General features: G+C 42.7%; 1 long non-coding RNA gene across 1 annotated transcript in view; it reads left to right on the forward strand.

Annotated features, from left to right (window-relative positions):
* The window catches only part of LOC105514616, a 31,848-nt gene extending 17,108 nt beyond the window's left edge, over positions 1-14,740 (forward strand). The window contains exons 2-5 of the long non-coding RNA XR_001002206.1: positions 7,738-7,857; positions 8,541-8,631; positions 9,006-9,135; positions 14,637-14,740. This is a non-coding gene — a long non-coding RNA (uncharacterized LOC105514616). The remainder of the gene's footprint in view (positions 1-7,737; positions 7,858-8,540; positions 8,632-9,005; positions 9,136-14,636) is intronic.
* Positions 14,741-24,982: the final 10,242 nt, after the last annotated feature.

The raw sequence follows: 24,982 nt of genomic DNA on the forward strand, positions 1-24,982 counted from the left end.
CACTGCAACCTCCATCTCCTGGGTTCAAGTGATTCTCCTGCCTCAGCCTCCCGAGTAGCTGGGACTAGAGGCGCCCACCACCACACCCAGCTAATTTCCATATTTTTAGTAGAGACGAGGTTTCACCATGTTGCCCAAGCTGGTCTTGAACTGCTGACCTCAAGCAATCTGCCCTCTTCAGCCTCCCAAAGTGCTGGGATTAGAGGTGTCAGCCACCATGCCTGACCACCCCTTGCTTTTTGATTGTGCTTCAGCCAGAGCCCCTCCTGAGGCAAGTAAAAGTGGTATTTAAGAGACTCTTGGAAATGAGATCACTGACCAGATACTTGATCATGTTAGGAATTTGTGTTACCTAGGTGTGGTGAAGGCATTGAGGTTATATAGATATTTAAAGGAATCAGTTTTTGAGATATAGCTCAAAATATTAATTCATGAAACCAAAATATTAATTGATGAAACCAATCCCAAACCATATATTTGGGATTTGCCTCAAAATAATATCAGAGGGGAGAAATACGTAGGATTTTTGGGTAAAACAAGATTGACTATAAATTGATGGTTGCTGAATCTTGATGCTGGGTACATGAGGGTTCCTTGTGCTATTTAACCTACTTTTGCATTTGTCTGAATTTCTCCATGATTAAAAACTTTTTTTAAATGTTAGGCATTAAAATGAAAGACAGTAAACTCAAGAGCTCTGTGTATGTAAGAGTGGGAATGGGGTGGGCAGAGCTGGGAAGGTGCCTAAAGTAGGTGAGTGCAACAAGGCAAAGTACTGCACGTTTCTGCTTTCCTGGAATAAGTCTGTAAGCAGCCACAGCTCTCCCGACCCTGCCCCAGCCCCGCTGTCCTCAGCTATGACTAGCAGGAGCCCAGTGTCCACCTCTGGGAGCCCACCTCCTCCACCATGTCTTGCTGGAATCCCGGGGGCTTATGCAGGCCTGAATGGGGCTCCCCCAGACTTCTACCTAAGGAAGCCATGCCCTGGTCAGCTTCATGGCTGTGGCTGCTCTTTCTCTCTCTGGCACAGGAGGCTTTTGCTGGGTGATGGCCCCTTACCTTGGCTTCCGCTGATTCCTTTTCCAGCAAAGGCTGCTTCTCTGGGTGGGGCTTCAGAAAGAGGCTGGACCTATAGTGCCTCTCACTTCCAGGATCCGCTCTGCCCCGGTAGTCTCTTTTGTTCTCACAGGTGCAACCCTGGGCTGTGGTTTTAGGAGCCCTGCTCTGGTCTTCATGGGGCTGGCCCTGCTCCATAGGACAAGAAGTTCGTGGGCCGTGTCTATGTGCCACCCAGGGCTAGTCCTCCTTTTGGTCCATGGTTCATAACCCAGGACCCAGAATTCCCTGCTCAAATGTCCCAGCCTCTTCCAGGGCTGCGTGAACCTTTTCCCATCTGCCCCGTCTGTGGTGAGCTCACCGAGGTCTCAGGGATAGCTAAGGGGTGGCTCTTGTTAGCAGCCTTTGCACAGAGTTTTTGGGTGTGTGGGCTGAGGTGTTTGTTCAGTGCCTGCTAGTGGACCTGAGGGTGGGAAGAGAAGGTGAGGTGCTGACCAACTGCCTTCATTTATACTCTTGCCAATATTAGAGGCAGATGTGGGTTTGGGGTCCATTTAGGAAAGGGAAAAATGTGATTCCTTTTCCCAACTGTGTCCCCTCTTTCCCTACCCTTCCTTTCTTGTAGGGAGGATTAACAGGTTTTTCGCAGAAAAACACACTAACCAACAAATGAACAAAAATCAACACCCCAAACTATACATACAAAACAACAGGCCCAACCCACACACCGGATACTCAGCAGGCCACTCTGCCAACATGCTTTGAAAGGATACTCTTAAGAGGTTTTGGAGGTAGGGTTAACCTTGGAAGGGGACAATAAGGACTGATATTTGCCTCAGGCTGGTAGGGACAAAGGGCATAGCAGAGAAGACAATGGAAGTGAGCCTTGCAGGCTTATTTGGTGGCTGGCAGCTTGAAGGTTTCTCCTTCTAGGGCAAATGTTTCCAAGCTATTGTTCACTGCAGAACTTCCTCTTCAAATGTAAGCTTACCTGGAGACCCAGTATGAGAAACGAATGTTAGTAGAGATATTCTGGCTAAAACAAGGTTGGGGGCAGGGTTACTGTCCTGCTGACCTGCCTACTTATGCCCAAGATACAAAACATCCACATCTCAGGAAATGCTCAGGTCAGGCTGCATCAGGCTGTTCCTCAGGCACTCAGGGACAAAGTAAAAGCAAAGGACACCAATGCTGGGCGCTTGGGATGGTGTCTTGTTCTCATGTGGTGGTCAGTGCCAGCACACATAGGCAGTTTTCTGCCTTTAAATAAGATAACATAAGAAGCTCTTTGTAAAGTGTAAAGAACTGAGCACACATTAGGTGATTTCTTTTCTTTTCCTTCTTTCTTTTTCTTTTCCTTTTTTTTTTTTGAGATGGAATTTTGCTCTTGTTGCCCAGGCTGGAGTGCAATGGTGCAATCTCAGCACACCGCAACCTCCGCCTCCCAGGTTCAAACGATTCTCCTGCCTCAGCGTCCCCAGTTGCTGGGATTACAGGTATGTGTCAGCATGCCTAGCTAATTTTGTATTTTTTTTTTTTTTTTTTGAGATGGAGTCTAGCTCTGTTGCCCAGGCTAGAGTGCAGTGGTGTGATCTCAGCTTGCTGCAACCTCCGCCTTCTGCGTTCAAGCGATTCTCCTGCTTCAGTCTTCCGAGTAGCTGGGACTATAGGCGCCTGCCACCACACCCGGCTAATTTTTTGTATTTTTAGTAGAGATGGGGTTTCACCGTGTTGACCAAGATGGTCTCAATCTCCTGACCTCATGAGATTGAGGCCTCAGCCTCCCAAAGTGCTGGAATTACAGGTGTGAGCCAACATGCCTGGCCCTGTATTTTTTTTTTTGTAGAGATGGGGTTTCTCCATGTTGGTCAGGCTGGTCTTGAACTCCCAACCTCAGGTGATCCGCCTGCCTTGGTCTCCCAAAGTGCTGGGATTATAGGCGTGAGCCACCACGCCTGGCCGCAATAGAGATTTCTACCAGAGGAAGGTAGGTGTGGGTATTTTGGGCCTGGCTGTTCTATCTCAGGGCCTACCATTGTCATCTTGTTCACACTCCCTGTGCTGGTTATGAAGCTGATGTCTCTAAGGTCAGACCCACCTGTCTGTACTCTACCCTGTGAGTACTGGGGCTGGGTGATTCTGTGATTCTGGGGCTGGGACTTGGCGAACCACACTGCTCTGTGGCCAGCTGGCTCCACGTGGGGCTCTGTCAGTAACGAGGGATGGTAAATTGGCAGGAGGGAGCAAGGACTTGCCTCTTCCTCACTGCTTGTCCCTGTGAGCATCAGCCCAACAATGACTTTTCACTTGTAGTGGCAGTTTATCTCAATAGCAATAGGTTCCAGTCTCCAACATTTTCTGGACTCTCAACTCTAGCCTTAGAGATACTATGCAGTCACCCCTCCTTGGAAGCCTAGGTCCCAGCTCCGCAGGTCTCCTCTTCCAAGCTTCTAAATTATTGCAACCCCAGTATCTTCCCTGTGTTCTTCAGCCCCAGAGGTAGAGCTGCCTCTGGCAGTTACCGTCCCTGTGTTTATCTTGATACTTCCTTTTTGCTTTTCAGTCTCTAATACCTGCTTACTCAATTGCCTAAATTAAATTCTTTCCGTTAAAATACAGGTCTGTTTCCTGTTTTCTTTCCTAACTAGACCTGACTGTTAACATGCCCCTTGGAGGCATTGCCTGAGAAGCACATCAGGGTGTAGGCTTACCTTGCTGCGCTGTTCTGAGGAGCCTGATCTCAGAAACCCTGACAGTGGCCCCGACAATTCAACCATCACGGTAAAAGAACTCCCTCATCACAGGAAAGTCCCCTAATCTAAGACAATGTTGATAAACAAGCTAAGTCCAGAAGAGAGTTTAATTTAAGAAAGCCATAGGGACCCTAAATCTTTTCATTCCAATCAAAGCTGTCAAAGCCAGTTATCATCAGAGCCAGTCAGGTGGTCCCAAAGCTGCCATCCACCCGGCAGCTGTCCTGTCACTACAGAAACCACAAGTTGGTGAACAGGGCCCCAAGGAACCCTGCTGCTAAAACTCAGTTGCTTGACATATTTTTCATTATCAAGTCTGCCAGAGTGCAGCATCTCTTGCAAGAGTGATTCCCTGAAAATTCTCCTGCTTCAATCCTTCTACCCAATGTTTCCCAAAGAGACAATATGCCCACTTCTGAGAAAGACATGTGCTGGCAGGCATCACAGGCACAAGAGAAGGCACTGGTTTACTCAACAACAGACAAGGCGACTGTCTGCTGCATTGGCACCAGGACTAGCATTCTTTGGGCACCCCCAACTACCTTATCAGGCCCCGGTGTCTTCAGGCTGTCTAGGTCCTGGACTGGTGGTCGTCAAGTCTGCCCACCCTCCCTGTCCAGCAGCACCAATGGAGCATGCTTCGTAACTACCCTTTCCTCTCTCTGAATTGAATTTGATGTCATCACCCTGCAAATGATGAAACAAATCCCCATTTTATTGATGACTGATAACTTAAAATGTGACAAGAGGATTTATTCCCTTATTCAATCATTCTGCAAATATTCACTGAGCATCTCCTATGTGCCAGGCACCAGGCTGGGCGTTAGGGTCAGTCATAATTTTTAGGTAATGGATAATGCCAATGGGCACTTAGGATGATCAGGGAGGGCAGTTTTGAGAAGGGGACATATGAGCTGTGTTCCAGTTATCTATTGCTATGTGACAAACCACCCCAAAACTTAATGGCTTAAAACAATGACAGAAATTACTCATGAATCTGCAATTTAGGCAGGTGGGGACAGTGTGTCTCTGCTCCACCTATTATCAGCTGAAGGTGGGAACTGGAATCATCTGGAGGCTTCCTCACTTACATGTCTAGTGGTTGACGCTGGCTGATGTTAGCTGTTGGCAAGGACCTCTGCCAGGTCTGTTCCCTGAAACTCCTGAGTGTGGTACATGGCTTTGCCACAGCATGGTGGCTGGGTTCCAAGGGTGAGCCTCACAAGACAGAGAACCAGGTGGAGGCTGTGCCATCTTTGGTTACCTAGTTTAAGAAGTTACACAGTCTCTTCTGTACCATTTAATTCATTAGTAGCAAGCCACTGAGGCTAGTGCATGTTCAAGGGGAGGGGAATTGGATTCCCCCTTTTTGTAGGATAGAAAAGAGTTTGTGGACATGTTTTCAAATGACCACAAACTATGACCTAAAGAAATTAGTGGAAGAGCACTCTAGGTAGAACTGTAAAGTCCCTGAGGCTGGAAAGGCTTGGTGTGTTTAAGGAAATGAAAGGCCAGAGAGGCTTGAGCACAGCAAGGGCAGAAGGTAAGATTTGAGGTTAGAGGTGGACAGAAGCCATATTAGGCAGTTATAGGAGCTTGGATTTTATTCTGGATGCAGTGAGGACTGTTGAAAGATTTAAGGTTTGTGTTCACTTCTTGAAAGGATCACTCAAGCTAATATGCAGAGAATGGATTGAGGTGAGATAAGAATAGGGAAAACCAGTTAGGATGCTATTGGATGGTTCGGGGAGAGATAGTGATGGCCTGGACAAGAACGTTGGCACTGGAGATGAAGAGAAGTAGATAGAAATGGTGGAAGTGAATGAACACGTCTACCAAGAGACTGAATGTGAGAGAAGGAAAGGAAGGCAGGAAACAAGAAGAATTCTTGGGTTTTAGGCTCGTGTCTGTCTTGATGGTGGAGCCCTTCCCTGTGATTGGAAGACTAAGAGAGGAACTCATTGATATGCACAAAAGGTAAAATCCAGAGTCCTGTTTTAGGCATATCAAATTTGAGAGGTTTGTAAGATACACTGATGGCAAGAAGTAGACATTTGGATATATGAGCCTGAAACTCAGTGGAGAGCTTGGGACTGGAAATATAAATTTGGGAATTATCAACATATGGATGGTATTTAAAGCCATAGACCTGGGTGAGGTCACCTGGGGAAAATCTAGAGAGAACAAAAGAGTGTGGAGACTGAGACTGAGCCCTGTAAAGGGTAGCCTGCAAAAGAAACTGAAAAGGAGTGACCAAAATGGACAGCAGGGAAACTAGGGCACTGGATGTTATAGGTACCTGAGAAAGCGTTGGTCTGAATGACCGTTAAGGCTCCTCCAGATACGAATTTCTATAACTTTACGGATGTTTCAGATCCCTTCAAACTGGGAAATTCTGTCTCTGCTGCATCTTTGGATCTTTGGGATAACAAGCGTCCTGAAGAATCACTGGGTCTTTTCAAAGACTGAAAATGGATTCCCAGCAATGTGAAATCTCGTGCCTGGGTTCTACAGTGATCAAAGGTAAGGTTGAGCCCAGGACAAAATGAGGACCCCCTGGAGGGAAGCTAGGGCGACACAGTAAGTGGCAAAAGAATACAAGTGAGGTTATTTGACTATCCTCTTCCAGTAAGGCTGGCTCAGCTGTGGCAGACCTCAGGGTGGTTAGGACAAATGGCAGCCCCATACAGGGACGTACATGGACCCTGATCCTTGTTTTTTTCCTTTCTGGGGCCTTTCTGAATCTCCACTCCATGTGCAGGGTTTACCTGCTACCTTGAAGAACTCTAAGATTTGCATCAGTGGATTTGTCTGAGGGCTCTGTGGCTTCGGCCCTGTCCAGGAGGGCAGCCTGGCAATTGGATTGTTCCTGCTGGCTGGTGCCATTGTGTGATATTGAGCCACCAGAATGGTGCTGATACACTGCTTTTGGGTGATCCTCACATCAGGCACAGGATGAATTCAGGGCTCTGGGCTACGGATGGTCAACTGTAAGCACATGGGCTTGGGCTGTGTGTGGGGGCCCATGCCTCAGCTCTCACCTGTCCATGTTCCTCCATGATACCATCTCTGATTTGCGGCATTCCAAGGCATAGGATGGCAGCAAGCCTCCTTCACCCTGTATATCCATCCCCTTGCTGCTGGCACCTAAGGTTTTCACCCCATGCCCTCATCAGTCTCTGTACCACACATCAGGAAGTCCTCCAGTGGTGGCTGTGCCTGCCTTCTCTGAGGACTTTAAAGACCTTGGCTTTGCCACACCAACAGGCTCTTCCAACCAGTGCCTTGCCTCCAAATGATATGGCAATACCTATAACATCCAGTGCCCTAGTTTCCCTGCTGTCCTTTTGGCCACTCCTCCAAATGATATTTGCTTTCTCAGGTCGATCTTAGGCCGTTCCCAACAAGGAATGGACATCCTTCTGTGAAAAACACTGTTTTTCTTGCTCCAGTCACGTCTCCTTGCCTTTCCTCTCTTTTGGTGGTGGTGTGCAGAAGTGGAGGTGCAGGAAATGTTGAAAGGGATCACATTCTAAGAATGTAGTTATAATGGCCTGAAGAATTCAAGAGAATACATGGTTGGAAGATGTGTCACTTTATGTTAACACTATAAAACTCCAAATGAAAAATAAATTATCATGCATACTTTCCTGAATATTCTGGATAAGGCTTACATTTTGGTCATTATTAATGAAGTACAGAAACAACCTCTGAGAGAGTGGTTGGGTGCCAGTATTTGCAGGTGCCATGAGGAATGATGCAGCACCATCAGTAAAGATGCAACCAACATTACACGAATGGTATCAGAGAACCACAGAGGCAAAAAACCAAAACCCAAACCCAAAACTATATTGTTTCAATAGAAACAGGTTCCAAAAGCCATGACATTGTGAGTGACAACAATGTTGCTGCCTATTTCTCACAATAGGAAATAAAACATTAACCAAAAGAGCATGGGCAGATTATTTCCTGGATCTGAACAGGAATATCTGATGTCTGAACTCTATGAAGAATCTTCACGTGCAGTGATAGAACAATAAACACATTTGTAAGTACCTCTTCTCTATGGATTATTCTAAATCTTCATTGACGAATGTCGACACCTCACATAGGCCTGTACATTTTGAAATACCTTTTTAAATTAAATTGTTTAGATAGACAAGGGTCCTATAAAATATTTTTTCAGGGCTTTGTATACTAGGGGTGGCCTTGGTTACTGGTGACCTTGAAAATACTGTCTCAGTGGTCTGGTGGTGATAAATACCTCACTGAAGTAAGTGAAAGGGGAGTTAGAAGAGAAAAATTGCAGACAATGAATATAGACAAGTTAATAAAAAAGACTTTTTCTATAAATAAGAGCAAAGAAATGAGGCAGAAGTCAGAGGGGTGGGGGGTAAAGAGTGTGTGTATTTTTTAGATGTATTTATGTATTCCATTAGGAATGGTCCAGTGGAGGGGAGAAATTGATGCTGTCGGGAAAGGAGAGAGAGAGAGAGACAGAGAGAGAGAGAAAGAGAAAGAGAGAGAAGCGGAGTGATTTTCTTGAGCAGGCAAGAGGGGATGGGAGTCTGATGGGAGAAGCAGAGGGGATGTCCTTAGAGAGGAGCCCTGACATCTCTCACTCAGCTGGTGGGAAGGAAAAGGATGTGGGTGCAGATATCGGTAGGTGTGCAGGTTTGGTGGTGCGAGCTTGCAAAAGTTCCCAATGCTTTTATTTTCTTTGTGAAATAGGAACCAAGTTCATCACGGAGAGAGTGAGTGGGTTGGGGAAAAGGTGTTGTATGTTTGAGGAGTGAGGAGAAGGTGTCAAATAATCATCCAGGTCAGCAGGTTAGTAAGCAGCATGAAAATGTGATAGGATTGCTGGCCACACTAATGACCATTTGAGATCTAATGACAAGACCAGTTGGACCAATCAGTTGGGTTGTTGTTGTTGATATTGTTGTTTTCTCTACCTGCATATAGCTGCACAGAGGCCAGTGTGGAATAGGCTTAGAATTTGATTTCACCAGGATGGGGGCGCTGGTTATCACCTCTTGCCTCTCAGCTCCAAATCCACCTTCATTGCTTGCTTGTGATTTTGGAACCTTTCCCCTTGGTTGGCTAGTATGATGTTATATGCTTCATCAGTAGGGGACACCAGAGGATGAACAGTATTTCCTAGTTTAGTGTTTTTTTTTTTTTTTTTTTATCTAGGCAGACTTTTGTACTGCACAGTGGCCAGTGACCAGCAGCATGTGTTTCCATAGGCATCTTCTCCCAGGACCCCAGAAGGTGAATTGCCAGTGAGTCCTGCCAGCAGACCCCTCAGTGACTGCACTGCTCAGTAAGTCATGGCTGTGTACTTCCCATCGAGGTCTGGATCTAAGCTCAGGTAGTGGGGGCTGCTCTTCCATAGTCATTTCATCCTTGTGTGCTCTGCCTCAGCCCTGGGGATAGTGGCCACTTTCTGTATATGTCAGTCCTCTATTCTTTAGACTTCTTATTGCCGTATTAGCAGCCATTCTCTTTTGTTACTGCTTAGCAGCCAATTTTTTTTACATTGAACTTTCCCCAACCAAATTATAGTATGGTTTCTGTGTCTTAATTGGACCCTGGTTGATACAGTTGGGGTTTTGAAAGTGAAGAATTGTCCAAGTGATGTTCATCACTTCTTTCTTTCCATTTCTGTATTTTTATTGCTCCTACTTTCTGTCTCCTTCCCCAGCAATATATAAACTTATTCAAATGTCTCCTACCTGAAAAATAAAACAAAATGGAAGCCATAGTTGGCTTCTTATCTTCCTTTAGTTACCGCTCTGTTTACTTTAACAATCCAGTTCCTCAAAAGAGTACACTCTAAATCTGTGGTAGAGAGAACTTTTGTTCCCAACTCCTAGTTTCCCCCTGTAATAGGGTGACACAGCCCTAGCCCATGGTGTGACTTGTCCATCCCCCCTGAAGGGACCATGTGCATCTCTGCTCCACTTACGTGGGGCTTGGCCTTAATTGTTGCTTTGATCCATGGAACATGGGTGGAAGCAACAAAGTGCCAGTTCTAAGCACAAGGTTATGAGACAAGGCATATTTTGGTTTGTTCCTCTTGAGCTTCTGCTCTCTGCCATGAGAAGGGCGTGTCCCACAGTATGGCTGCTCCTTAGGCCTGGGACCTGGAATGAAAGACAGGCAAAGGCCAGCTGAGGGCCTGCTCTGTGGATAGGGCTGTGACCACTCTCCCACTCTTTTCCCTGGCACCACCTCAGGTCCAGGAATAAAGAAAAGCGCGAAAGTTTTCATTAGACTTTCGAAACTTTGAGTCTTACTCATATTTAATCCTTAGTTGCTGAAGAAGTGACTTTCATATATAGGAGACACTAAGGGGGTACATTCTCAGTGAAGTGACAGCCATGGGGGAGGGAAAGACTGATCTATATGAGGACTTCAAGGTCCTGGCATATCAGGGCAGGTCTTTAGGAGTCTTGTTGACATAAATAAAATAGGTAGAGAGGATATTAAGACTGAGGCCGGGCCCTAAACACTAGTGTATTAATTTGCTAGAGCCGCCATAACAAAATACAACTGGGAGATTAAACAATGACATTTGTTATCTCAGCTCTGGAGCCTAGACTTCTGAAATCACGGTGTTGGCAGGGTTGGTTTCTTCTGAGGGCAGTGAGGGAAGGATCCGTTCCAGGCTTCTCTCCTTGGCTTATCGGTGGCTATCTCCTTGTTTATATCATATTCCTGTTGTATGTGTATCTGTCTCCATATTTCTCCTTTCTGTAAGGACACCGGTCATACTGGATTAAGGCTCACTCCTTAATGACTTCATTTTAACTTAATGATCTCTCTAAAGACCATGTATCTAAATGAGCTCACATTCTGAGGTACTGACAGAACTACAGCATGAATTTTTGCGGAGACAATATTCAACTCATAAAAACTAGAATTAATATTCCTAAGAACAAGGGGTGAGCCAAGCCTCCTCCTTCATCTGGGGTGAAGGGAGTCTTCTGAGTAGATAAAGAACTCCTTTTAGGGTAGAAAAGAGCTGAAGTTCATCCAGTGCAAGTAATGAGTGAATTTATTCTAAGGTCCCAAGACAAGAGAAAGATAAAAACAAAAACGGACGTATCACTGAAGGAGATGTGCTCTGCCAGCTTCCAGCAGCACCAAGAACAGTGGGTATATAAGCTCCAGTGGCCAAGGTTGCCCAGGTTACCCTTTTCAGGGGGCAGTGGGGGCAGCAGTAGAGGCATAGTGGGTTCTGGAGTCAGAAAGACCCAGCATCTTCTGCTGATGCTCATGCTGCATGTTTTTTTCAAGCCTCGCAGCTACAAATTTTTATCCCAATGGGGAGCACTGTTTGTAGGTTGGAGGATTAGATTTCATAGCAAAGAAAGAAAATGAGGAGAGACACGTTGGACAAGTTGGTGAGAGACTGTGCCATTCGCCCTCTAGTCTTTGACCATAGACAAAGATGAAATAAGGTTATATGGATAGGAATAAAGAAATAGAGGGGGCAAAGAATCAGGTAGGTGACTCATTTAATCCTCCCAAAAGGGTCTTTTTTTTTTTTTTTTTTGAGACGGAGTCTCGCTCTGTCGCCCAGGCTGGAGTGCAGTGACCCGATCTCAGCTCACTGCAAGCTCTGCCTCCCGGGTTCACGCTATTCTCCTGCCTCAGCCTCCTGAGTAGCTGGGATTACAGGTGCCCGCCACCTCACCCAGCTAATTTTTTTTTTTTTGTATTTTTAGTAGAGACGGGGTTTCACTGTGTTAGCCAGGATGGTCTCGATCTCCTGACCTCGTGATCCGCCCGTTTCGGCCTCCCAAAGTGCTGGGATTACAGGCTTGAGCCACCGCGCCCGGCCACAAGGGTTTTTCTTATCGCAGCTTCTTTGCAACTCTGACCATATTGTAATATTAATCAATCAATCAATCACTTGCCTTTGTTGATATTTGTGTACCCTCCCCCTGCCCTAAATTTATATGTGGAAGCCTTAACCCCCAATATGACTGTATTTGGAGATAGGGTCATTACAGAAGTAATTAAGGTTAAATGAGGGTATATAGGTAGGGCATTAATCCCACAGGATTAGTGTTCTTATAAGAAAAGACAACAGAGAACTCCTGCTCTGTCTCTCCTCTCTTCCTTTTTGCACATGCACAAAGAAGAGGTCATGTGAGCATGGAGCCAGAAGGTGGCCATCTACAAGCCTGGAAAACAACCCTCATCAAATTGGCTGACACCTCGATCTTGGACTTCCCCCTCCAGAACTGTGAGGAAGTAATTTCTGTTTAAGCCACCCAGTCTCTGGTATTTTGTTATAGCAGCCCAACTGGACTAATGAAATTTATTTAAATTATATTTCCCCCATTAGAATGCAGAAACCAAGCATCTCTATTTCCCAAATACCACCAGGACCTGGCATGGCAGCTTTCACATGGCAGGAACTCAATAAATATTTATTGAATGAAGGATTAGTAATCAATAACATAATAGATATTATTATCCTCATTTTAAAGTGGAGAAAATTGACAGATATGAAAGGATGCTTAATACTCACAACCTAGGGACACAAATGGCATTTCCTTAACCGAAGTTAGCTGAAAGTGGGCCAGGATCAAATAACATCTTCAGACACAAACTACACTAAAGATTGCTTTAGCTGATCCATGAGAAGGGTCATATTTGTTCCAATTTCACTCTAGTGTCCTGTCTGTAAAAGGGATTAGAGATTTGCCAATCCACATCTAGTTCACTCCCTGTAAATCAATGCTCTCAGAGTCAGTAGACAGATGCAAAGCTTAGAGGAATTTAACTGCCAAAGGCAATATGGGGATATGACAGGATGAGCATTTGCTGTCTCCTGAGAGACCTCACAGGATGGCATTGCCTCGGTCCAGGGTCTGGTCTATGCCCTGCAGGTTTAGAAACTGGATCTGTCAGCACACTGAGTGTGGATCCATTTCTCAGCTTCAACTCTAATTAATTAAGCTCAGAGAGCTGATGCATGAAACCAGCATGTCAATTTATTGATTCACAAGAGGAATAAAACCACCACTGTGTCTGGAACACTCGTCTCCATACAGCTTGCACATTCTTTCAATGAAGTCAGACCTCCAAGGAGGGCAAGTTATCAGAAGGTTGCTTAGGGAGCGTGGAATTCAAAAGAGTGAGCTAGTTAGATGATTCAAACGTTTAATGGCATTAAGCTTGGAGAGACGATACTGCCACGTTTACCGTAGGAACAGCCTTTCCAAAGGTGTTGGATTATTCAAAGCTGTTGGCTGAGGCACCGTCTCCAGTGGGCATTTCTTACATGGGCTCTGCTGATGTTCACCATCCTCATGCTCCTGTTTTTATGCTCTTCATGGCTGACTAACCCTGCTTTGACTGACTCTTTTAGTCTTTTTACTTGCTAAACTGTCAGACACATTTTGTCTATTTCAGATGACTTTGTCCATTGGTTTTGATCCCCCCCATGCAGTTGAAAACCCACGTATAACTTTTGACTCCTCCAAAACTTAACTACCAGTCGTCTACTGTTGACCAGAAGCCTTGCTGACAACAGAGTTCATTAACACATAATTTTGTATGCTATATGTACTATATACTGTACTCTTACAGTAAAATAAGCTAGAGAAAAGAAACTTATTAAGAAAATCATAAGGAAGATAAAATATGTTTACTATTCATTAAGTGGAAGTAGATAATCACAAAGATCTTCATCCTCATTGTCTTCCCATTGAGTAGACTGAGGAGGAGGAAGACGACGAGAGGTTGTTCTTGCTGTCTCAGGGCCAGCAGAGGAAGAAGAAAATCCACGTATAAATGAACCCATGCAGTTCAAACCCATGTTGTTCAAGAGTAAACGACAATGTGATCCATAACCTGGGACATTCTACAAGATAACTCAGTTGGATATTTCAAAATGTTAATATCAAGAAAGAATGGCTGGACTGTTCTGTTAAAAGAGTCATCATAATGAAGTATAATGCATGAAATGTGATTGGGTTCAGGTTAAAAATATAAATGCAACTATAAGAGATATTGTTGGGAAAAAGGTGGAAATTCAAATATGAACTTGTTATTCAGTGGTGTTATGAAAAATTGCTAATTTTATTTGGTGTGATAATGGTAATGTAGGGGACTGTGTGTGCCCCAGAGATGTAGGCAGGGTGTTTAGCGCTGAAGAGTTACAATGTCTGAAACTCAGTGTCAGATGATTCAGCCCAAAACTAACAAACAATGTCTACCTATCTACACAGAGAGAAGCAAACATGGCAAAATATTAGCAATGTCAAATCTAGGTGGAGAGTAAATGAATATTTATTTTACTTTTTTTTTAAATTTTACTTTAAGTTCTGTGATACATGTGCAGACCATGCAGGTTTGTTACACAGGTATACATGTGCCATGGTGGTTTGCTGCACCTGTTAACCTGTCATCTAGGTTTTAAGCCTTGCATGCGTTAGGTATTTGCCCTAATGCTCTCCCTCCCCTTATTTTACTATTCTTTCAACTTTTCTCTATGTTTGAAATTTTTCATATTACAAAGTTAAATGAAAGAATATAATGTATTATAATAAGGGGTTTGTAAATGTAGTGGTAAGAATAAAAATTAAGCAATATTTACTAAAAAGTAAAATTTGAGAACCTAGGAGATATTTCTCTCTTGGGAAATTGGGTAATTCCTTCACCTCCCTAGGTTTCTGCTTTCTCACTTCAAATCAGGGACGTAGAGTTGGGTTAGGAAAATCTTTAGTGTCTATTGAGCTGTAATATCCTAGAGTTTGATGTAAAGTATGAATGTACTCAATTTTGTTTGCTCTATCTTCTTAGGTAAAAAGACATCCCTCAACTATGGTAAACAAAAACAACAACAACAAAACAAAACAAAACAAAAAAAACCCTGCATCAATTTGATAAATAACCCTCCCCATTGATATCACTGTTTTTTTTTTTTCTGCACATCTTACTGGTATTTAAATGCTGAGCTTACAGTTTCCATGGGCATGCTTAAAGACTAAACAATAGTTGAATTCTAAATTAATCAACTGACCAACCAGTAAGCATTTATTAAGCAACTCCTTTGGAGCCATCTATCTGTTAGGTGCTGTGGGAGCACAAAAGAAGTAGGACATCATCTCTGCCTCAGGGAATTTAGTGTTTTGGGGAAAACCTGAGTAGTATACACAAAGCAACTGAGGAACAACCTAGGACTTTGTAGTCCATTAGGATTTCCAAAAATAGAAAGAGAATGGAAAGTCACCTGGCTAGAAGAAGCCAGTGGAAACATGACACAAAGGAAAAAGAGCAGCTAATTTCATTCCTGTCCACCGGTTATTTATGTGTTTATCCTTAATTACATTTGTTTGATTTCCCTTATTAAAGTCTGATGTCTTAAAAAGCAGAAAAGTGAGGCAGGTCAGCAGGGGATGTAAGTTGGGAGGAAAGACAGGTGAGGGCAGGAGTTTAGGCAGCAGCCGCATTGGCTGGGCAGGTGAAGGTCAGGTGATGGAGGGTAACCAGCCATGGATGATGCAGGCTGGAGCCATAACCAAAATGTTAGAAAGAGTTCTTAAGAAATTGTTCCAGGAGGGCGCAGTGGCTCATGCCTGTAATTCCAGCACTTTGGGAGGCCAAGGTGGGTGAATCACTTGAGGTCAGGAGTTTGAAACCAGCCTGGCCAACATGGAGATACCGTGTCTCTACTAAAAACACAAGAAGTTATCTGGGCGTGGTGGCGGGCGCCTGTAATCCCAGCTACTCAGGAGGCTGAGGCAGGGGAATTGTTTCAACCCGGGAGGCAGAGGTTGCAGTGAGCCGAGATCGCGCCACTGCACTCCAGCCTGGGTGACAGAGGGAGACTCTGTCTCAAAAAATAGCCTTTTCAGCACTGTCTTAATGGTCTTGAGAACATATTACCCTGAAAATGTAAACATAGAGCCAAAGAGGTGAAAGCTCCTCCCACGGCTTCCAACCAGGGACGGCTGCTTCCGCGGGCTTTGGCTCCGCCAGTTCTCTCTAGACCGGGGCAGGTAGGCAGTGAGGATTTCGGCATATATTAAGTGCCAAATAGAAACAAATATTTGTTTCTATTACTAGAGTAAAACAACAGAAGCCTGTATTTTGTCCAGAGGCCTGGAATCTACTACTTTGTGAATTAGCTAAGCAGCCATAATCGAACGTCAACCAGCCCGGAACAGGGTGGGCTGCAGAGGCAATAAACAAGGATGTCGTGAAGATCCTGTTTCTTTCTAGTGTGGCCTCCCAGGATAAAATATACAATTAATAGATGCTGGAAGGCACACTTTCCGATTATGGCGAAACCATCCAATTTGGCCATGGTTTTGCAGAGGGGCTGGATTGGAAATTCAACCAGAACAATTTAATGTCTATTGCAAAGCTTCTTAATTGTGGAATGAAAGCTACCTCAAAGTGCCTGGAGGTTTGAGCTGAATGGTGAGATCTTCATTGCCCTGACCTTCTCTGTGCTGAAGTTTGCTGACTTGAGGAGACCTCCCCTAAGAACAGACCCTCCCCTGAGGACTGCCTTCAGCGATGATGCTTGACCCTGGCAAGTCAGTCAAGTGGGAAGTTTGCAGCACACACAGCTCAAAGGACTCACCCAGTTTGCCCTATTGGAGGATGTTAACCTTTGCACACTGTTTTTGACATTTAATTTTTCCTTCCATTTAGTGCATGACTCTTTTTTTGTCTTTCTAGTAAATTCATTTAGTTAGTATTATTCTTTGCCTATTTTGTCTTTTAAACTTCTGGTTTTTGATTTTTCATATTTTATATTATTTATTCTTGGTGTTCATGCTTCTTATTCTCTTTTCTGCTGCTTTATCTTATTGTTGTGATAATGGTATAATTTTGTTTTCAGTAAGCTCCTTTTACTAACTTCATTTATTTCCACGTAATATTTTATCTGGCTTTGACCACAACTATGTAAGGGGACAGCAAAGTGGAGGCACAAATGGGAAGATTGTGAAGAGGGCCCTTGGCCAAATAAAGAGGAAACCTTTTCCCTGAAGAGCCTTTTCAGCAACCCAACTAATTCACCCATTTTTCTCAAAGTTGAATTTTCTTCCACAAAAAACCCCTGAGTTTGTTATTCAGTAGATCCTCAGGCCTAGGAAAATGCTATCTACATTGACCAAGGAGATATCTGAACTACCAGTACTTCCTGCAGCATCTTTGTTTTGGTTGGCCTGGGCAGGTGGTGGGGCGTGGGGGTGAAGGGAGGGGTCTGAGGAGGGTAGAAAACAAGGGTATCCCCAGGGCTGTGGGAGGAAGGTCTAGTGGACTGGAACCATTGTATCTGTCAATTAGTGGAGGCAATCATATTTGTGATCCTTGAGCTAATGGTCTAGGAAGGCTATAAACTTGCTCATAATTAAAGCTGGCAAGAGGGTTCTTATCCCAGGTAATGAGACAAGAGTGAACCATGGGAGGAAGCCAGCACAGGGACCATATATAATGAGTCCCCTCATGGGAAAAGGGATGGAAAACAGTCCTCAGGCTAGCAGCAGAGGGAGCGCTGTCTGTTCTGGGTCTTGACTTGCCTAAGAGGTCTGACTTGAGGTGAGGCTGAAAGACAGCCCCGTTGGGGGCTTCAGGATAAAGACGGACTGATAGGGTTCTCCCACCACTTAGTATCCCTAAGGCATTAGTAAAATACAATTTAAATATTTCCTCTGTAACTCATTTTGTGCTATTACAGCTCTGTTTCTCAAAGTAGGTCTGTAGGTATGTTCTTGAGGGAGTGAGTGTTTCATGAGAATTTTCAAATTTTCTGCTTTTATTTTGAAGATAATCATAAAGAAATAAAATCAAAATGTTCTACTACATTATTTTTAGTGCTGAAGGCTGAGTTTGGTGCCAAACGAAGAACAAATAACATCATGGCATGATACGGAAATGTCGATTTTGTATTAAGTTTGAATAGAGAAAGATGTGGGAAAATTGATCAATTTTGTGGCCCAAAGCTAGTACAGACATCCTTAGTTCAAAAGACCTGTCATAGAAGTGGCATATCCTGTTGAGAACAGAGTTATTGTGAGACATACCAAGTTGAACTGTCATTCAATAGCAGGAAAGCATACAGTTATTTTTATTCCATTTATTTTTATTTTTATTTTTATTTTTTTTTGAGATGGAGTCTCGCTCGGTCAACCAGGCTGGAGTGCAGCGGCACGATCTTGGCTCACTGCAACATCTGCCTCCTGGGTTCATGCCATTCTTCTGCCTCAGCCTCCCGAGTAGCTGGGACTACAGGTGCCCGCCACCATGTCTGGCAAATTTTTATTTTTGTATTTTTAGTAGAGATGGGGTTTCATCGTGTTAGCCAGATGGTCTTGATCTCCTGACCTCGTGATCTGCCCTCATTGGCCTCCCAAAGTGCTGGGATTGCAGGCATGAGCCACTGCGCCCGGTTTATTCAGTAGTATTTTTAATGTTAATCTTCAGTACTTTTTATTATTATGTATCTATTGTGGTACACTATTAAATTTATCAGCCCCTCAAACTAATGGATTAGTAGTTAAAACAAACTTATTTACCAAAAATGATTAGTCCTACAATAACTTGAAGAAAGACTTAAGATATCCAGTATTGCTAAAAGTCAAAAGAATCAAGTGGACAGAAAGTGAAGCATAAAACATACAAATAGTAGGTCTATTAAACCGAACGCCAGCAATTTAGTTCCAGCAAAACATCATTGATCACACTGATGTTTTCTATATGAACTCTAGTGACATTTGTAGGTTTGTTTGTTTTTAATTTGCTTGAGTTCTAAAGTAATTTAAGAGCTATATGTATGGGAAATTTATATCTAGTTTTATATCTGTTCATTTTAAAGTAACACAATGAAAATAATGTACAGCAACAGTAGGATTTTATGGGAGTTTTTTCTCTTTTAAACATTATTCAAGCTTAAGAAATCTGTGACAGAGAATTAATGGGAAGCTTTTATGTCTACTCTTTCTGTCTCAGGCTAACTGGGCCATAACACCTCTTCAGGCTGGGGTTGGGGTAATGGAAGCAATTAATGAAAGACAGGGAAAGAAACTGGGGATGAGTTAGATATTTATAGGCCAGTTCATCCTCTGAATGTGGATAACTACTACTCAGTCACAATCTTGGTGAATTTTGTTTTATTTTGAAAGCTGATTGTTTCCTTAGGAATATCTGATATTGGGATATCTGAGTTCTAAGAAAACCAGGAGAGAGTTCTAAGTGTTGACAAAACTTAATAGAGTAAAAGTAGATATTGGTGTAGGTGTAGAAAACTGGAAATTTAGGTTCATAGAACTGAGGTGAAATGTATGTGTGACTGGAACAAATCTCTCTCTCTGTGTGTGTGTGTGTGTGTGTGTGTGTGTGTGTGTGTTCATGGTGAAGGTCCCAGTAAATTTGCCTACAATTGTGTGTGGCTGGTGGATGGGCTGTCTGAATGAATGACATCACCCATGCACCAGACCTCTTTCCCTAAAAGAGTTTGTTCTGGGGCCTTCCCTGGTCTCAGGTGTAAGTCCAGATGTACTCTAGGGTTTTCCTGAGGTAGAAAACAAGATTCCATGACTGCTTTTCAGGACTGTGACTTTCCATTGCAATCAAATGTTGGAGTGCCAGTGGGAGGCCAGCACTTTTTCTACTCTCTCTCTCATTGTTTATTTCAGTTCTTTCTTGATTGTTGTAAACACATGTACGGCATGGAGAGCCAGGTCTTGGTCAGGGTTAATCTAGGAAGGGTTAAAGGCAAAGTGAATCCAAATAGACAAATGTCATTAGAGCGAGAATGCCAGGGATTAATGGCATTTGTGACTTCATGGGGCCTCAGATAGCCACTTTCCAATTTTATGAATGGGTATTACATTCACATAGAAAAAGAGCATCTGCTCTCCCCAGTGCTTAGTGGTGATCAGAGGGTGATCTTTTAGCTACCTGTAGTTCCTCCGTGTACTTGGCAGCTACAGGGTGAGAGTTCTCTGATAAACAGAAACATACCACAGATGCTGTGGAATGGACTCCTCTGGATGCAACAATAGGATGATAGTGCAAGTGCATTATCTGTTCAATGAGCAGCAGCAGTACTACAGGTTTAGGACCCGTTCAGTACATTCTCCCTGACTATCGGCGAGTGATGGGGGGAACAAAGGTGAACTGGAAAATGGAGAGGCTTTGAATAACACCTTCCAAAATAAGAATACAAATTGAGATCTGAGGTTTTCCTAGTCTATGTTCTTATAATAACCCATAGTTTTCTTTTGTTACCTATAATAATTTATAATGACATATTTATGCATTTATTTGGTTAATGTCTATCATATATCCTATATTTTAAGCTGTATAAGGCCAGGAGTTGTAAGTACTTTTATTTTCTAGGGATCCCAGTGGCGGATACAGTGCCTGAATGTGTGGGTTTTCCGCAAATTCTTTAAGAGTGACCGACTGCTCTTTCTGATTATAAGTATTAGTTATCTTCTTGCCACATAACAAATTACCCCAAAATTTAGCAGCTTAAAACAACATACATTTATTATCTTACAGTTTCTATGGGTCAGGAATTTGGGAGTGGCTTAGCTAATCTTTCTGTCTCAATGGGTTTGTCTAATCTAGACACTTCATATAAATGAATCATACCATATGTAGCCTTTTTTGTCTCACTTCTTTCACTTAGTACACATGCCACATGGCAGCATGTATCAGCACTTCATTCATTTTATGGGCAAATAATATTGTATTGTATGAATAGATCACATTTTGTTTATCCATTAATTAGTCAATGGATATTTTGGTTGTCTTGGCTTTTTGGAGACCATGACTTTTGCTACTACAAACATTTGTGTACAAGTTTTTATGTGGACATATATTTTCAATTCTTTTGGATATGTACCTATGGGTAGAATTTCTGGGTCAATGGTAATTATATGTTTAAATTTTTTTGAGGAACTACCAAACTGTTTTCCAAAGTGGCTGTATCATTTACATTCTGACCAGCAGTGTATGAAGTTTCCAGTTTCTCCACGTCTTGCCCACATTTGTTTTGCTGTTTTGATTTTTGCCATCCTAGTGGGAGTGGTATTTCATTGTTATTTTGTTTTGTAGTTCTATTTTCCTAACAAATATTGATGTGCAACTTTTCATATTCTTATTTTTCATTTGCATATCTTCTTCGGAGAAATGTATATTCAAATTCTTTGCTCATTATTAAATTGGGTAATTTGTCTTTCTATTATTGAGTCGTAAAAGTTCCTTATATATTCTAGGTACAATTCTGGTTATCAGGTGTATGATTTGCAAATACCTTGTCTTTTCACTTTCTTGATAGTGTGTCCTTTGACACAATTAATTTAAATATTTTGATAAAGTTTGGCTGAGTGTGGTGGCTGACGCCTGTAATCCCAGCACTTTGGGAGGCCAAAGTAAAAGGATTGCTTGAGGCCAGGAGTTCAAGACCAGCTTGTGCAACATAGTGAGACCTTATCTCTATTAACAAAATTTTTTAAACGAAGTTCAATTTTTCTGTTTTTTTTTCTTTCATTGGTCATGTTTTTGATGTCATATCTAAAGATTCTTTGCCAATCCAAGGTCATGAAGATTTAACTCTGTGTTTTCTTCTGAGTTTTATGATTGTTGCCCTTAGTTGTAGGTTTTTGATCAATTTTGAGTTAATTTTTATATACGGTGTGAGATAGTGAGTTCAACTTTATTCTTTTGCATGTGGCTATTAAGTTGCCCTAGCACAATTTGTTGAAAGGACTCTTCTTTTCCCACTGAATTGTTTTGGTGCCCTTTTTGAAAGTCAATTGACCATAAGTGTATTTCATTTTTTGGATGTAATTATAAGTGGAATTATTTTATTAATGTGATTTTTGGCTTGTTCATTGCCAATGTATAGGAATAAAATTGACTTTTGCATATTGATTTTTGTTATAGTTTTTTGTTTTTTTTTTTTTTTGAGGCGGAGTCTTGCTCTGTCACCCAGGCTGGAATGCAGTGGCCGGATCTCAGCTCACTGCAAGCTCCGCCTCCCGGGTTTAGGCCATTCTCCCGCCTCAGCCTCCGGAGTAGCTGGGACTACAGGCGCCCCCTCGCCCGGCTAGTTTTTTGTATTTTTAGTAGAGACAGGGTGTCACCGTGTTAGCCAGGATGGTCTCGATCTCCTGACCTTGTGATCCGCCCATCTCGGCCTCCCAAAGTGCTGGGATTACAGGCTTGAGCCACCGCGCCCAGCCTTGTTATAGTTTAGATATTTGCCCTACCCAAATCTCATGTTGAAATGTAATCCCCCTGGGGGTGGGGCCAAGATGGCCAACTAGAAACAGCAGTGTTCAAGGCTCCCATTGAAAAAAACCATAATAAGCATGTGAATGCTTCACTGGCAACCAAGGTATCCAGGTTCTCTTATCAAAATTGACTAGAAGGCTGGTGTGACCCACAGAGAGAAGGAAGAAGAGTGCGGTGCAGCGGCCTTTTAAATTGTACAATTCTCCCTGGTCATCTAGTGTTTATGAAAAATAACCAAAATAAACGAAGTGTACAATTCAGTGGTTTTAATACATTCACAAGGTTGTGCAACCATCACCACTATCTAATTCTAGCATATTTCCATTACTCCAAAAGGAAATTCCATTATGCGTTTTTGGCAGTCACTTCCTATTTCTCCCTCTCCCCAGGCCCTGAGAACCACAAAAACCCCATCCAAGGGTCAGTGGGCTCAAAGACTGAAACTAGACCAACTCATGAAGATGAGAAAGAATCAACAAAAATGCTGAAAACCCAAAAGGCTAGAGTGCCTCTTCTCCTCCAAATGATTGCAATGTCTCTCCATCAAGGCCGCAGAACTGGATGGAGCATCAGATGGATGAATTGACAGAAGTGGGCTTCAGAAGATGGGTAATAAAAAACTATGCTGAGCTAAAGGGGCATATTCTAACTCAATGCAAAGAAGCTAAGAACCTTGGTAAAAGGTTAAAGGAATTGGTAACTGGAATAACCAGTTTAGAGAGGAACATGAACAACCTGATGGAGCTGAAAAAAATAGCACGAGAACTTCATGAAGCATACACAAGTATCTATAGCTGAATTGACCACGCAGAAGAAAGGATATCAGAGTTTGAAGACCGCCTTGCAGAAATAAGGCATGCAGACAAGCATAGAGAAAAAAGAATGAAAAGAAATGAACTAAGCCTCCAAGAAATATGGGACTTCCTAAAAAGACTGAATCTGCAAGTGATTGATCGGAGTACCAGAAAGAGATGGGGAGAATGGAAACGAGCTGGAAACCACACTTCAAGATATTATCCAGGAGAACACCCCCAACCTAGCAAGACATGCCAACATACAAATTCAGGAAATACAGAGAACACCGTTAAGATACTCCATGAGAAGATCAACCCCAAGACACATAATCGTCAGATTCTCTAAGGTCAAAATGAGGGAAAAACTGTTAAAGGCAGCCAGAAAGAAAGGTCAGGTCACCTACAAAGGAAGCCCATCAGACTAACAGCAGACCTCTCAGCAGAAACTGTAAGGCAGAAGAGACTGGGGGCCAATATTCAACATTCTTAAAGAAAATAATTTTCAACCCAGAATTTCATATCCAGCCAAACTAAGCTTCATAAGTGAAGGAGAAATAAAATCCTTTCCAGACAAGCAAATGCTGAGGGATTTCATTATGACCAGGCCTGCCCTGCAAGAGCTCCTGAAAGAAGCACCAAATATGTTAAGGAAAAACCAGTACTAGGCACTGCAAAAACACACCAAAATATAAAAAGCAGTGACACTATGAAGAAACTGCATCAACTAGTGTGCAAAATAACCAAATAGCATCATGATGACAGGATCAGATTCACACATAACAATACCAACCTTAAATGTAAATGGAGTAAATGCCCCAATTAAAAGACATAGACTGGCAAATTGGATAAAGACTAAAGATCCATCGGTGTGCTGTATTCAGGAGACCCATCTTATGTGCAAAGACACACATAGGCTCAAAATAAAAAGATGGAGGGAAATTTACCAAGCAAATGGAAAGCAAAACAACAAAAACAAAAACAAAAACCAAAAACAAGCAGGGTTGCAATCCTAGTCTCAGACAAAACAGACTTAAACCAACAAAGACAAAAAGGAGCACTGCGTAACAGTAAAGGGAACAATTCAACAAGAAAAGATAACTATTCTAAATATATATACACCCAATACAGGAGCTCCCAGATTCATAAAACAAGTTCTTAGAAACCTTCAAGGAGACTTAGACTCCCACACAATAATATTGGGAGACTTTAACACCCCACTGTCAGTATTAGATCAATGAGACAGAAAATTAGGAAGGATATTCAGGACTTGAACTCAGCTCTGGATCAAGCGGACCTAGTAGACGTCTACAGGACTCTCCACCCCAAATCAACAGAATATACATTCTCTCAGTGCCACATGGCACTTATTCCAAAATCGACCACATAATTGGAAGTGAAACACTCCTCAGCAAATGCAAAAGAACTGAAATCATAACAGTCTCTCAGACCATAGAGCAATCAAATTAGAACTCAGGATTAAGAAACTCACTCAAAACCACACAATTGCATGGAAATTGAACAACCTGATCCTGAAGGACTTGGGTAAATAAGGAAATTAAGGCAGAAATCAAGAAGTTCTTTGAAACCAATGAGAAAGAGACAATGTACCAGAATCATATACAAAAATCAACTCAAAGTGGAATAAATGCTTAAATGTAAAATCTAAATCTATAAAATCTCTGGGAGACAACCTAGGGAATATCATTCTGGACATAGGACCAGGTAAAGGTTTCATGACGAAGATGCCAAAAGCAGTTGCAATAAAGCCAAAAATTGACCAATGGTCAATTAAACTGAAGAACTTCTGCGCAGCAAAATAAACTACTGGCCAGGCATGGTGGCTCATGGTTGTAATCCCAGCACTTTGGGAGGCTGAGGCAGGTGGATCACTTGGGGCCAGGAGTTCGAGACCGGCCTGAACCCCATCTGTACTAAAAAAAAATAACCGGTGTATGGTGGCATGCACCTGTAATCCCAGCTACTCTGGTGGCTAGGGCATGAGAATTACTTGAACCAGGAGGTAGAGGTTGCAGTGAGTCAAGATCATGTCATTGCACTCCAGCCTGGGTGACAGAGCAAGTCTCTTATCTCAAA

This window comes from Colobus angolensis, unplaced genomic scaffold (assembly GCF_000951035.1).
Source record: "Colobus angolensis palliatus isolate OR3802 unplaced genomic scaffold, Cang.pa_1.0 Scaffold249, whole genome shotgun sequence".
Taxonomy (NCBI): domain Eukaryota; kingdom Metazoa; phylum Chordata; class Mammalia; order Primates; family Cercopithecidae; genus Colobus; species Colobus angolensis.